The following is a 13,073-nucleotide window of genomic DNA, read 5'->3' as shown; positions in this document are numbered from 1 at the left end:
AATAAAATCAATTACAAGTAAATCAATAACCGATGCAATATCCGATTCAACATGTCATCTTAATGCATTTCCAATAACAATAAAATCATCTCCAAAGCGTTTCATGCTGATCTGGAATAGATAAGCCTGCCGGTGCTTATTCTGGACCTATTTGTCGGTAACAACAAATATGCAAATACGAATATGCCAATGAAAAAATCTCCAAGACAAAGTGTCCAAACGATGTCTTCAACATAACCAAGTGTTTTCCATGTCATTCCAAGTGCCGGTGAACAATATATCCTACCGATGTACCAAATACCGGTGATTGTGCATAAGTCACTTGCTTGTTGGTGAACATTGCCAATTCTCCAAAGTGCCAGAGTTGATAAGTGTTAAAGTTGTTGACATCAATGACAAAACCATATCAACATAACCAAAATACCAACAATCTCCCCCTTTGGCATTGATGGCAACACAAGATGGAAAAACCATCAAAGTGCCAAAATAGAAATGGTAAATACCAAAAACCAACAATCTCCCAAAAGAGATCATAACCAGAAATCAAAATTCAGATACAGAGAGTAATCAATCTCTCCCAAAGTAACAATCTCTCCCCCGAGAGTAACATGTGTTTTCCTTGTGTTTTTCCATATCAATCTCTCCCCCTTTGACATCAAATGCCAAAGCCAAAAAGCCAGGTTCAAGTACAAAACACCAACCAATTTGGTATACCAACTACTCCCTCTGAGAACTAGCTCACCTCATCAAATCCAGAGAAAAAGATTTCTCTATTAATTCTATCGGTTGATGACAAACATCAACTGTCTAAGTCTCTACCAGTGGGGGTATGACCCCAAGCTGATCTCTGAGATATTCAAAAGTCTCCTTAGGCAAATGCTTAGTGAAAATATCTACAATCTGCTCTTTAGTATTCACATAAACCAGTTTTACTTCTTTTGCTTCAACATTCTCTTTCAGAAAATTCAATTTGATAGAAACATGTTTAGTTTTAGAATGTAATACTGGATTATTAGATATATCAATTGCTGCAATGTTATCACAATAGATAGTTATAGGTTCCTTACATTTTATCCTTATGTCCTTCAATATTTGCTTAAGCCATAATACCTATGTATAGTTAGTTGCTGTTGCGACATATTCTGATTCTGTTGTTGATAAAGATGTACAACTTTGTTTCTTACTCAACCAAGAAATTAATTTTCTTCCAAGAAAAAATGCTCCGCTGATGGTGCTTTTTCCATCATCCACATCTCCTGCCCAATTTGCATCTGTGTATGCACATAATTCAAAGTTTTCATCTCTAGGATACCATAAACCAAGATTTGTAGTGCCTTGCAAGTACCAGAAAATCCTTTTTACTACTGATTCATGATTTTCTCTAGGATTACTCTGAAATCTTGAAACAATACATACTGCATTCATAATATCATGTCTTGTTTGTGTCAAATACAGTAAACCTCCTATCATAGATTTGTACCTAGTCGGATTAACAGGTGTAGAATCATCCCTTAGTGACAATTTGTCATTTGTAGGCATAGGTGTGCTTACTGGTTCAGAGTTCTCCATCCCAAATTTCTTTAGTAACTCCTTCAAGTACTTGGATTGACTCAAGAATATACCTTTACCAGTCTCTGAAATCTGCAATCCTAAAAAGAATTTTATCTCTCTAATCACAGACATTTCAAATTCATGCTGCATTTCAATAAAAAAGTCTTTACATAATCCATCTTCTCCTCCAAAGATTATATCATCAACAAAAAATTCTATAATCAAGATGTCATCATTAGTCACTTTATAGTATAAGTTGCTATCAACATTACCTTTAGAAAATCTAATCTTCAAAAGATATTTATCCAATCTAGCATACCAAGCTCTTGGAGCTTGCTTCAACCCATACAAAGCTTTCCTTAACCTGCAAACCATATCTTTGTTATCTGTTAAAGAAAATCCATCAGGTTGCTCAATGTAAACTTCTTCTTCAAGATCTCCATTCAAAATGCACATTTAATATCCATTTGATATACTTTATAGTTCTTGTGTGCTGCAAAAGCCAAGAATAATTTGACTGCCTCAATTCTAGCTACCGGTCAAAGGTTTCATTATAATCAATTCCTTCTTTCTGAGAATATCCCTTACACACTATTCTTGCTTTATTTATGATTACCTTACCATCTTCATTAAGTTTGTTTCTGAATACCCATTTTGTTCCAATCACATTTTTGTCTTTAGGCCAGAGAACTAATGTCCATGTGTTGTTCTTCTCAATTTGTTCTAGTTCCTCTTCTATAGCTTTAATCTAGTGCTTATCTTCACATGCCTCATTAATTGATGATGGTTCAATTTGAGAAATAAGACATACCTCTTCATTTTCTAGTCTTCCTCTTGTCATAACTCCTTGATACTTGTTCTCAATTATCTAATTTTGTAAATGATTCAGTCTTACATACCGGGGTGTCTTTGTTTGCTGCTATTCCTCAGTTACAGTGGAATTTTTAGATGATACCGATGTAACTGGATCTTCATTCTGTACCGGTGGGTTCAATGTAGGTTCATTTGTCAGTATCTCTATTGTCGGTTCAGAGTCTATATACCTTGAAATTCCTCTAAACTGTTCATCAATCTTCACATTTGTACTCTCAACAATTTTCTACAATCTCTTGTTAAAACATCTATATGCTTTGCTTTTAGATGAATAACCAAGAAATATTCCTTCATGACTTCTAGGATCAAATTTGCCAATATACTTATCTCTTCTAATATAGCATTTACTTCCAAATATTTTGAAATATTTATGAGTAGGAGTAATACCAAACCACAGTTCATGAGGGGTCTTACCGGTTTCACCTTTGATATGAACTTTGTTGAATGTATAGACCGTTGTTCTTACTGCCTCTCTCCAATATACATGTGGTAGATTTGCTTCTAATAACATACTTCTAGCTGCATCCAAGATAGTTATGTTTTTCCTTTCTACAACTCCATTTTGTTGTGGTGTCCAGGGTGCTGATAACTGTCTTCTGATTCCATTCACTTCATAGAATGCATTGAATTCCTTAGATGTGAATTCACCTCCTTGATCTGATCTCAGACATTTGATTTTCTTACTGGTTTCATTTTCTACCATTGCCTTGAATAGTTTGAATTTCCCAAATGCCTTTGATTTTTCTTTGAGAAAAGTAACCCAACACATTCTAGAATAGTCATCAATGATTAGCATGAAATATCTATCACCTTGTAAGCTTTTAGTTCTAGCTGGACCACATAAATAAGTGTGAATTAAGTCAAGAGCATTATTGGATTTTTCTAGAATACTTTTAAAAGATGCTCTAACTTGTTTTCCAAATTGACATTCCTTACATACCAGATTGTGAGGTTTAACAATCTTAGGTAAATCTCTAATTGCCTTAGTAGTACTAATTTTTACCATGCAATCAAAATTTACATGACAGAGTCTCTTATACCATAACCAACTTTCATCAATATGTGCAATCAAGCATGTCTTTTCATTGTTATTCAAATGAAATTTATTACCTCTAGTTTGATTACCGGTTGCAATTTCCAAACCAGTTATGTTCATAATTTTGCATTTTCCATTCTTGAATTGTAACTGAAATCCTTTTTCAACTAATTGACCAACACTCAAAAGATTATACTTTAAACCTTCTACATAGTAAACATTGTCAGTATTATGCTTACCATCAAGAGATATAGTACTTTTTCCTTTGATCAAACAAGCTTTATCATCTCCAAATCTTACCAGACCTCCATTATACTCCTGAAAGTTCAAGAATTTACCTTTCTCACCAGTCATATGATGTGAACATCCTAAATCAATGATCCATTCATCCTTAACTTCAACTTTAGCTGCCAGGGCCTGCTCTATCGGTTGAACAGTAGGTGTCGGTTGATCTTCTGTTATAGCAACAAAAACCCATCCATTTTCTGTCGGATCCTCATCAGAATCATCAGTGACTCCTTCATCAACAAGATAACAAGATTTATCTTTATTCTTCTTAAATTTGTATCTCTCATATTTAGGGTTAGGCTTGTATGTTCATCTAGCTTCTTCTGTTAGTCTAGCATGTCTATCAGGGCATCTTGAAGCCATATGACCAATCTTATTACAGTTAAAACATTTAAAGGGTGCTTTACCTTCATACTTACTTCCAACTAGACCTTTAGGCATTTTCCTTGCATATAGTGCTTCAAGCTCTTCAAGTTCTTCATTTTCTCTCCCGCTTTCTTCAAGTTCTCTTGCATAAAAGGCTTTCCAATCAGACTTGTGAAATGATGGTGCAGATGATGTTGATGCCTTAAAACCTAAATCTGTCTTTATAGTAGCAACAGGACCAAATTCCTCAGTTTCAAAAGCTGAAAGTTTTCCAATCAATGTATCCCTAGTTACTGATGTATTAGGCATTGTTCTCAACTCATTTATAGCAGTAAATTTGATTTTATATGTCGGTGGAAATCCTCTTAAAACTTTTGAAACAATCTCATCTTCACTTAAGGTTCCTCCACAACATTTAATACCCAAAACAATTTCATTTACTCTTTCCATAAAAGCAAAAATCCTTTCATCTTCTTCCATTTTCAGATTTTCATACCTGACCCGGAAGCTTTCAAGTTTTGTAATTTTGACTGTGTAATCTCCTTCATTCAGTGTTTCCAAATGATCCCAAATAGCTTTAGCAGTAGACCTATCTGATAATCCCATGATTTGCTGATCTGATAATGCACTCAAAAGTGCTTCTCTTGCTTTGCAATCATTTTCCTCATCTTTTCCTAAGGTAGGTGGATTAGGCTGACTTTGAGTAGGAGCAATATAGCCATTCTTTGTAACATCCCAGATGTCCTTTCCAATGCAATTTAGATGTGTCTCCATTACGGTCTTCCATATGCCATAGTTGGTTCCATCAAGTTTAGGATTGTCCTTCCTGAAATAGTTAGTAGACATTGGATCTCCTCAAGCTGTTAAACTTCTGCAAAAAGAGGACTAGGTTCGGATACCAATTGTTAGGTCCTAGAGACAACTGAGAGGGGGGGTGAATCAGTTGTCAAATAAATTTAAACCAAAAACAACTTAACCAACCTTAATGCTTAATATCGGTCAACCAAACTTTATGCTGGTAGATAGTTTATCAGTTAATTATAGTACCAGTAAAGATTAATGCATGAAACAGAAAGACAATAACATCCACAACACATAACACCAATATTTGTACGTGGAAACCCTGTAAGGGGAAAAACCACGGTGGGAAACCTTACCCACAATTAGATGATACTACTGCAGATAGTATGTTTATACAAATGGGGTCTGCACATGCAGAAAGGCCAAGCACCTAGAGCTCACTGCTCAAACACAAATAGGAGTCACGCTGACTACAATTGGATGGTTAAATCCAATAGTGATGTACTGCTCAAAATAACATCTTCATATGCTGGATTCAGTACTAGTGTAGTTCTGATTGTCTTCACAAAAACCTTGCTTCACCTTCAAATGATGTCTGTGTGTATAGCTCTTCTTAATTTCGCATATACCTTCTTACAATTCCTTTTCCTAATCGCTTATCGATCTTACAAATAAGATCTTACATATATACCATAACCTAAGACCAATTTTAGAATGTCGGCTCTAAAAGATATTACAATAAAATCAATTACAAGTAAATCAATAACCGATGCAATATCCGATTCAACATGTCATCTTAATGCATTTCCAATAACAATAAAATCATCTCCAAAGCGTGTCATGCTGATCTGGAATAGATAAGCCTGCCGGTGCTTATTCTGAACCTATTTGCTAGTAACAACAAATATGCAAATACAAATATGCCAATGAACAAATCTCCAAGACAAAGTGTCCAAACGATGTCTTCAACATAACCAAATGTTTTCCATGTCATTACAAGTGCCGGTGAACAATATATCCTGCCGGTGTATCGAATACCGATGACTGTGCATAAGTCACTTGCTTGCCAGTGAACATTGCCAATTCTCCAAAGTGCCAGAGTTGATAAGTGTTAAAGTTGTTGACATCAATGACAAAACCATATCAACATAACCAAAATACCAACAGATTGCATACTTGGTGTTATTTCTTACATGTCTATTGAGTTTTAAGTTGGTGAAATTGATATTTAGATTTGTATTCTTTTTACTATCACTAATTTGCCCCTCCTCTCAATGCCTTATAAGTTCATCAATTGGTATCAGAGCCTAACTTCCTTAAGGCTTAACCGCTTGGAAGGGATTCCTAATCCTAAGGCAAATATGGGTGAAGGAATGAGCTATAGAGAGATGGCTAGAGAACTTGTTGAAACCAAGGATGAGATAGAAACCCTAAGAGGCAAGTATGAGACATCAATAGCTAAAAGGAAGGAACTAACTGAACAATTGTTGGAGATCTCTGAGATCGGCTCTTTAGATGAGGCGAACATTGATGCACTGGCTAAAGAAGTGGAGAAGATGAATGGCGAGAAGACTAACTTGAGAAGAGAGCTTGAAGCACTTACAATCTGGATGAGTGAGGAACTTGAGGCTAGAAGAAAGGTTGAGGATCAGATCCGAGATAAAGAGCATGAAATGTTTAAGATCAAGCAGGAGAATGCACCTTTGCATGAACATTGGCACGAGGAGAAGGAAGAAAAAGAAGCACTACAGTCAGATCTTGAAATGGCAATATCTTTTAGAGAGACCCTCATGAAAAGAAATGAAGATCTTATAAAGGAACTTGTTGAGTCCAATGAGAAGCTTGATAAATTCAACAAGAGCTCCTATATGCTGGATGAACAGATCCAATCTTAGAGGATGAAAGGTGATACATCTGGGTTAGGATACAATACATCTGAGAAGGGAGAAGCTTCTGGTACCAACAGCAACATGCATGAAGGTAAAACTACTCCTGAGGCTGAGAAGCCTACCGATAAGAAAGCTTACAAACCTGTTTGCTTTAATTGTCATAAACTAGGACACACTGCTAATGTTTGTAGAAGCAGATCTGATGCTAATACTAGTTATAGACCTAATACTAGATATGTGCCTAGGAGATTTGAAGGTTATTGTTATACATGCAACATGTATGGGCATAGATCAGTTGAATGCAGATATGGAGAAAACAATCCAACACCTCACATGAACCCAAGACCTATTGGTGACTGGAGAAGGAATTTCACTGACCAGAGGAACACAAATTGGAAAAGACCCTATGTTAAGCGGTCTAGTCCTTATGAGATGGAAAAGAGAGTCAATGTGACTTGTTCAATCTGCAACAATTTTGGACAAGTGGCAATGAACTACAAAAGAAGAACAGGTAGAGGCAACTCAGGACCTTGGAGAAAATCTAGAATGGCATGCTATCATTGCAACAAACTGGGACACACTGCCAAGTTTTGCAGAACACAGAAGAACCAATCGGTGAATCGTCCTGCAAACTGGAAAGGAAAGTAGAAGGTTGATATTGAAGAAACCAGAGCTGAGATGAATAAGACCTGGAAGAAGAAGATGTTGAAATATGGCGACTGATCAGCAAAGTACTGTACACTCAGCACGTATCCTCGCCGGGGTCCGGGAAATTTTTTTTTTGCCATTTTTTGTTGATGAAAACTGACATTGAAATAAAACCCTAAAAAAGGCCGACTTTGTTTGTTGCCCTAAAAATGCATGTTATAAGTGGCTGGGATGCTTAAGGCATTGTAAGGTTGATGTACTGTTTTTGCTGGATAATAAGAAAGATTGGACGGCTGTGTATGGTGGACATAACCCATTCTGGATGAACCACGTTAAATCTCTGTGTTATCTGTGTCCTGTTTTATTTCTTTATCTTTTGTATTTAAATCTGCATATAATTGTTAGTTCATATTTGCTTCGGATTTGCTTGAAACCCTAACAATTGGTATCAGAGCGAGGTTTTCTATAAATTGGCAGGACTTTCAGATTTGAGTGGGAGCAATGGAGGATTCCAAATTCAAGGTCGAAAAGTTTAACGGCTAGAATTATCAGTTATAGAAAATGCAGATGGAGGATTACCTGTATCAAAAGGATTTGTGGTGGCCATTGGAAGGAAAGGCAAAGAAACTGACCACAATATCAGATGAAGAGTGGGACATTTTAGATAGAAAGGCACTGGGATCCATTCGATTGTGCCTTGTGTCGTCTATAGCATTCAATATAACAGAAGCAAAAATGACTGTAGATTTGATGGCAACATTGGCTAAGCTGTATGAGAAACCCTCGGCTTTGAATAAGGTATTTCTTATGAAGCGTTTGTTTAATTTGAAAATGAGTGAGGGAGGATCTGTAGCGGAGCACTTAAATGAATTTAATACAATTACCAGTCAATTGTCTTCGGTAAAAATTACCTTTGCAGAAGAGGTTAGGGCTCTCTTGATTTTATGTTCTTTGCCAGAAAGCTGGAATAGCTTGGTTATGGCTGTAAGTAACTCTGTCTCTGGTAAAAATACTTTGGTATTTGATGATATTGTTGGTGTTATCCTAAGTGAGGAAATGCGAAGGAAAAGCACAGGTGAGACTCCAACATCATCGAGTAGTGTTTTGAATGTGGAGAACAGAGGAAGATCAAAGGAAAGAGGAAAAGGCCCTAGGAATGAGAAGTCACGAGGGAAGTCAAAGAAAAGACGCTCTCAATCTAGAGGAAAGAAAGATTACTGGTACTGCGGAAATCCTGGTCATCTAAAGAAAGACTGTTGGTCTCGGAAAAACAAAGGAGACAAAAATGAAAATGATAGTAAGGAAGCTAATATTGCAAGTAATACTTTACAAGATGCTTTAATCTTATGTTTGGATAATGTTAATGATTCCTGGGTAATAGATTCTGGGGCTTCATTTCATGCTACATCCCATAGAAAATATTTTCTAGATTATGTTCAAGGTGATTTTGGACAGGTATATTTGGGTGATGATGAGCCCTGTCAAATTGTTGGAAAAGAAAAGATAAAGATCAAGTTGTAGAATGGTAATGACTGGTTTTTGCAGGAGGTAAGACATGTTCCTAATTTAAGAAGAAATTTAATTTCTGCAGGGCAACTAGGTAGTAAAGGTTGCATAGTTACCTTCTCAGACAGTATGTGGAAGGTCACTAAAGGATCATTAGTAGTAGCTAAAGGTGCGAAGGTAGGCACATTATATCTGTGTACTGGTAACACTTACTCTACCTTAGCTGCTACAGATAAAGTTACTGCAGGGACAACAACAATAAATGTTGCAAGAACAAATTCGATAATGTGGCACCATAGGCTTGGGCACATGAGTGAGAAAGGGATGAAAATCCTTCACTCCAAAAATCTATTGCCAGGACTAAAGAAGATTGATTTAGAGTTCTGTGAAAACTGTGTTTATGGTAAACAGAAAAGAGTCAGATTTCTCAAGGTTGGGAAAGAGAAGAAGAGTGAGAAGTTAGAGCTTGTACATTCAGATGTATGGGGACTGGCTCAGGTATCAACTCTTGGTGGCTCTTGTTATTATGTTATTTTTATTGATGACTCAACTAGAAAAACATGGGTATATTTCCTAAAACAAAAATCAGATGTTTTTGAAACTTTTAAGAAATGGAAAGCTTTGGTTGAGAATGAGAAAGGAAAAAAGTTGAAGTGTCTCAGATCGGATAATGGAGGTGAGTATTGCAGCAAAGCATTTGAAGATTACTGTTCCTTAAATGAGATTCGAAAGAAGAAGACAGTTCTAGGAACTCCACAGGAAAATGGTGTGTCAGAGAGAATGAATAGGACCATCATGGAACGTGCGAGGAGCATGAGATTGCATGCTGGATTGCCCTTACTTTTTTGGGCAGATGCTGTACATACTGCTGTCTATTTGATAAATAGAGGACCTTCAACCCCTTTGGATGGTGGTATTCTAGAGGAGGCATGGACTGGTAAAAAGGTAAATTATTCTTTTCTAAAAACTTTTGGTTGCAAAGCTTTTGTCCATGTTGATAAAGAAAACAGAACCAAGCTTGATGCTAAATCTCAGAAATGTACCTTCATTGGATATGGGATAGATGAATATGGCTATCAGTTATGGGATTTTGAAAATAAGAAAATAATTAGAAGTAGAGATGTTATATTCAATGAGAAGGTTATGTATAAAGAACAGATGCAGGAAAAGAAGCATGAACAGGACAAACAAGAATATGTGGTGTTGGATGAGATTCCTGAAAATGAAATGCCACAGGTACCTGATGCTCAGCAACAACAGATTGTTCCACAAACTCCTGCAAGTGTTAGACGTTCTACGAGGACAAGTAGACCCCCTGAAAGATTTTCTCCTTCTTTGTATTCTATTTTATTAACGGATTCTGGTGAACCAGAAGAATATGAAGAAGCAATGCAGGTGGATGCCAAACAATAGTGGCAGCTAGGCATGAAAGAGGAGATGGACTCCTTGATGAAAAATAAGACTTGGGACTTAGTCCCTTTACCTGCAGAAAAAAGAGCCTTGCCTAACAAATGGGTTTATCGGCTGAAGGAGGAGGAAGGAGGTCAGAAAAGATATAAGGCCAAACTTGTGGTAAAAGGTTTTGCACAGAAAAAGGGTATAGATTATGATGAAATATTTTCTCCAGTTGTAAAAATGACTTCAATTAGAACTGTACTTAGTCTTGTGGCTGCAGATGATTTACATCTTGAACAATTAGATGTCAAAACAGCTTTTCTCCATGAAGATTTGGAGGAGGAAATTTACATGTTGCAACCACAGGGATATGAGGTCAAAGGTAAGGAGAACTTGGTGTGCAGGTTGAAGAAAAGTCTGTATGGCCTAAAGCAAGCACCCCAACAATGGTATTTAAAATTTGATAGTTTCATGGCTGAACACGGTTATCATAGATGTCATTCTGATCATTGTGTATATTTTAAGAGATTTGATAATGGCAGTTATATTATCCTGTTGCTTTATGTTGATGACATGCTTGTTGCTGGGTCTAACATGCAACATATAAATGATCTTAAACAGAAATTAGCCAGGTCATTTGCTATGAAGGATTTGGGTGTAGCTAAGCAAATTCTCGATATGAGGATTACACGGGACAGGAAAAAATAGAACCTTGAATTTGTCCCAAAGTGAGTATATAAAGAAGGTGTTGAAAAGATTTAACATGCAGGTTGCAAAAGCAGTTAGTACACCTTTGGCTAGTCATTTCAAATTGACTAAGGAGATGTGCCCAAAGGCACAAGAAGAGGTTAATAAAATGTCTAACATCCCGTATTCATCAGTTGTTGGCAGTTTGATGTATGCAATGGTATGCTCAAGGCCAGATATTGCACATGCAGTGGGAGTTGTGAGTAGGTTTATGAGTAATCCGGGTATGGAACATTGGAATGCTGTGAAATGGATTCTTCGGCATTTGAAAGGAACTACTACGAAGGCATTATGTTTCAAAGGATCTAATGCTGCTCTAAGTGGATTTGTTCACTCTGATCTGGCGGGTGATATTGATTCATAGAGGAGTACTATAGGGTATGTTTTTACTATAGGGGGAACTGCAGTCAGTTGGATTTCTAGGTTGCAAAAGGTTGTTGCACTTTCAACCACTGAAGCTGAGTATGTTGCTGCTACAGAAGCCAGCAAAGAGATGATTTGGTTGCAATGTTTTCTAAAGGAATTGGGTCAGACACAAGAGGATAGCCCATTGTATACTGATAGCCAGAGTGCCATTCATCTTGTGAAGAACTCTGCTTTTCATTCAAGGACAAAGCACATTCAGCTCAGGTACCACTTCATCCGGACTATTTTGGAGGAGGGTCAGTTACAGCTTGAGAAGATTCACACAAGTGAGAATCCTGCCGATATGTTCACAAAGGCAATTCCACAGGAGAAGCTGATTTCTTCATCAGTTTCTATTGGTCTTCTTGATTGATAATTGTGGAATTTATACCAGCCAAGTCCTAGTGTTTTATCCAACGGATGTTGCATGTACAGTGGTGTCGTGTAGTATTAGTCTCCAAGTGGGAGATTGTTCGGTGTGGAGCCTGATCAGTCTCCAAGTGGGAGATTGTTGAAATATGGCGACTGATCAGCAAAGTACTGTACACTCAGCACGTATCCTCGCTGGGGTTCAGGAAATTTTTTTTTTGCCATTTTTTGTTGATGAAAACCGACATTGTAATAAAACCCTAAAAAAGGCCGACTTTGTTTGTTGCCCTAAAAATGCATGTTATAAGCGGCTGGGATGCTTAAGGCATTGTAAGGTTGATGTACTATTTTTGTTGGATAATAAGAAAGATTGGACGGCTGTGTATGGTGGACGTAACCCATTCTGGGTGAACCACGTTAAATCTCTGTGTTATTTGTGTCCTGTTTTATTTCTTTATCTTTTGTATTTAAATCTGCATATAAGTGTTAGTTCATATTTGCTTTGGATTTGCTTGAACCCTAACAAAAGAGTGATGACAAACCATCTGAGGAATTAGATTCTTCACCTAATGTGGAGAATCCATCTCTGACAAACTAAGTTGTTTCTACAACTTGGGGTGAGCTTATTGTCAAATCTTGAGTTGAACCCCTGGATGATGTATTGTAAGTTAAATCTGCATATTCTGATGCATTTTGATGTTTTGATGTGTTTTTGGTTTATAACTAGTAAATATCTTTGAGTTTTTGCTACCGGTAATATGCTTTAGGGTTTGTTAATGCATTTTAGGGTTTTGTTGGTAAATGCATTTATTGCAATAGTTAGAATGGAAATAAATAGAACTTTTTCAATTTCATTTGTCACTTTGCATCTTGAGAACTCTTAGTGAAGCGAGTAGAGAAGAGATAAGTTTGTGCAAGCAACATTCAGACCATTTACTAGCAATTTGAGGTGATCGAAGTGAAGTTTGATTCGGTGATTGAGTATTGAAAGTTTTTTATGGTTGGAAACCCTAGCACTAAAGCAGAAGAGGTATTTATCTGTGAATCTTACTCTTTGCTTCGAAGTTTTGCATATTGTAGTATGGATACTCTGCATCTAGTTGATGTGATCAAGAGGGAAAGACCTGAATAAAAATGACATCCATACAAGTCGGAGGAAACTGACCCTATCGGTGCCCTATCCGGTGTACCGAATGGTG

Source organism: Cryptomeria japonica, chromosome 4 (assembly GCF_030272615.1).
Source record: "Cryptomeria japonica chromosome 4, Sugi_1.0, whole genome shotgun sequence".
NCBI lineage: Eukaryota > Viridiplantae > Streptophyta > Pinopsida > Cupressales > Cupressaceae > Cryptomeria > Cryptomeria japonica.
Note: the sequence above shows the minus strand (reverse complement) of the source record.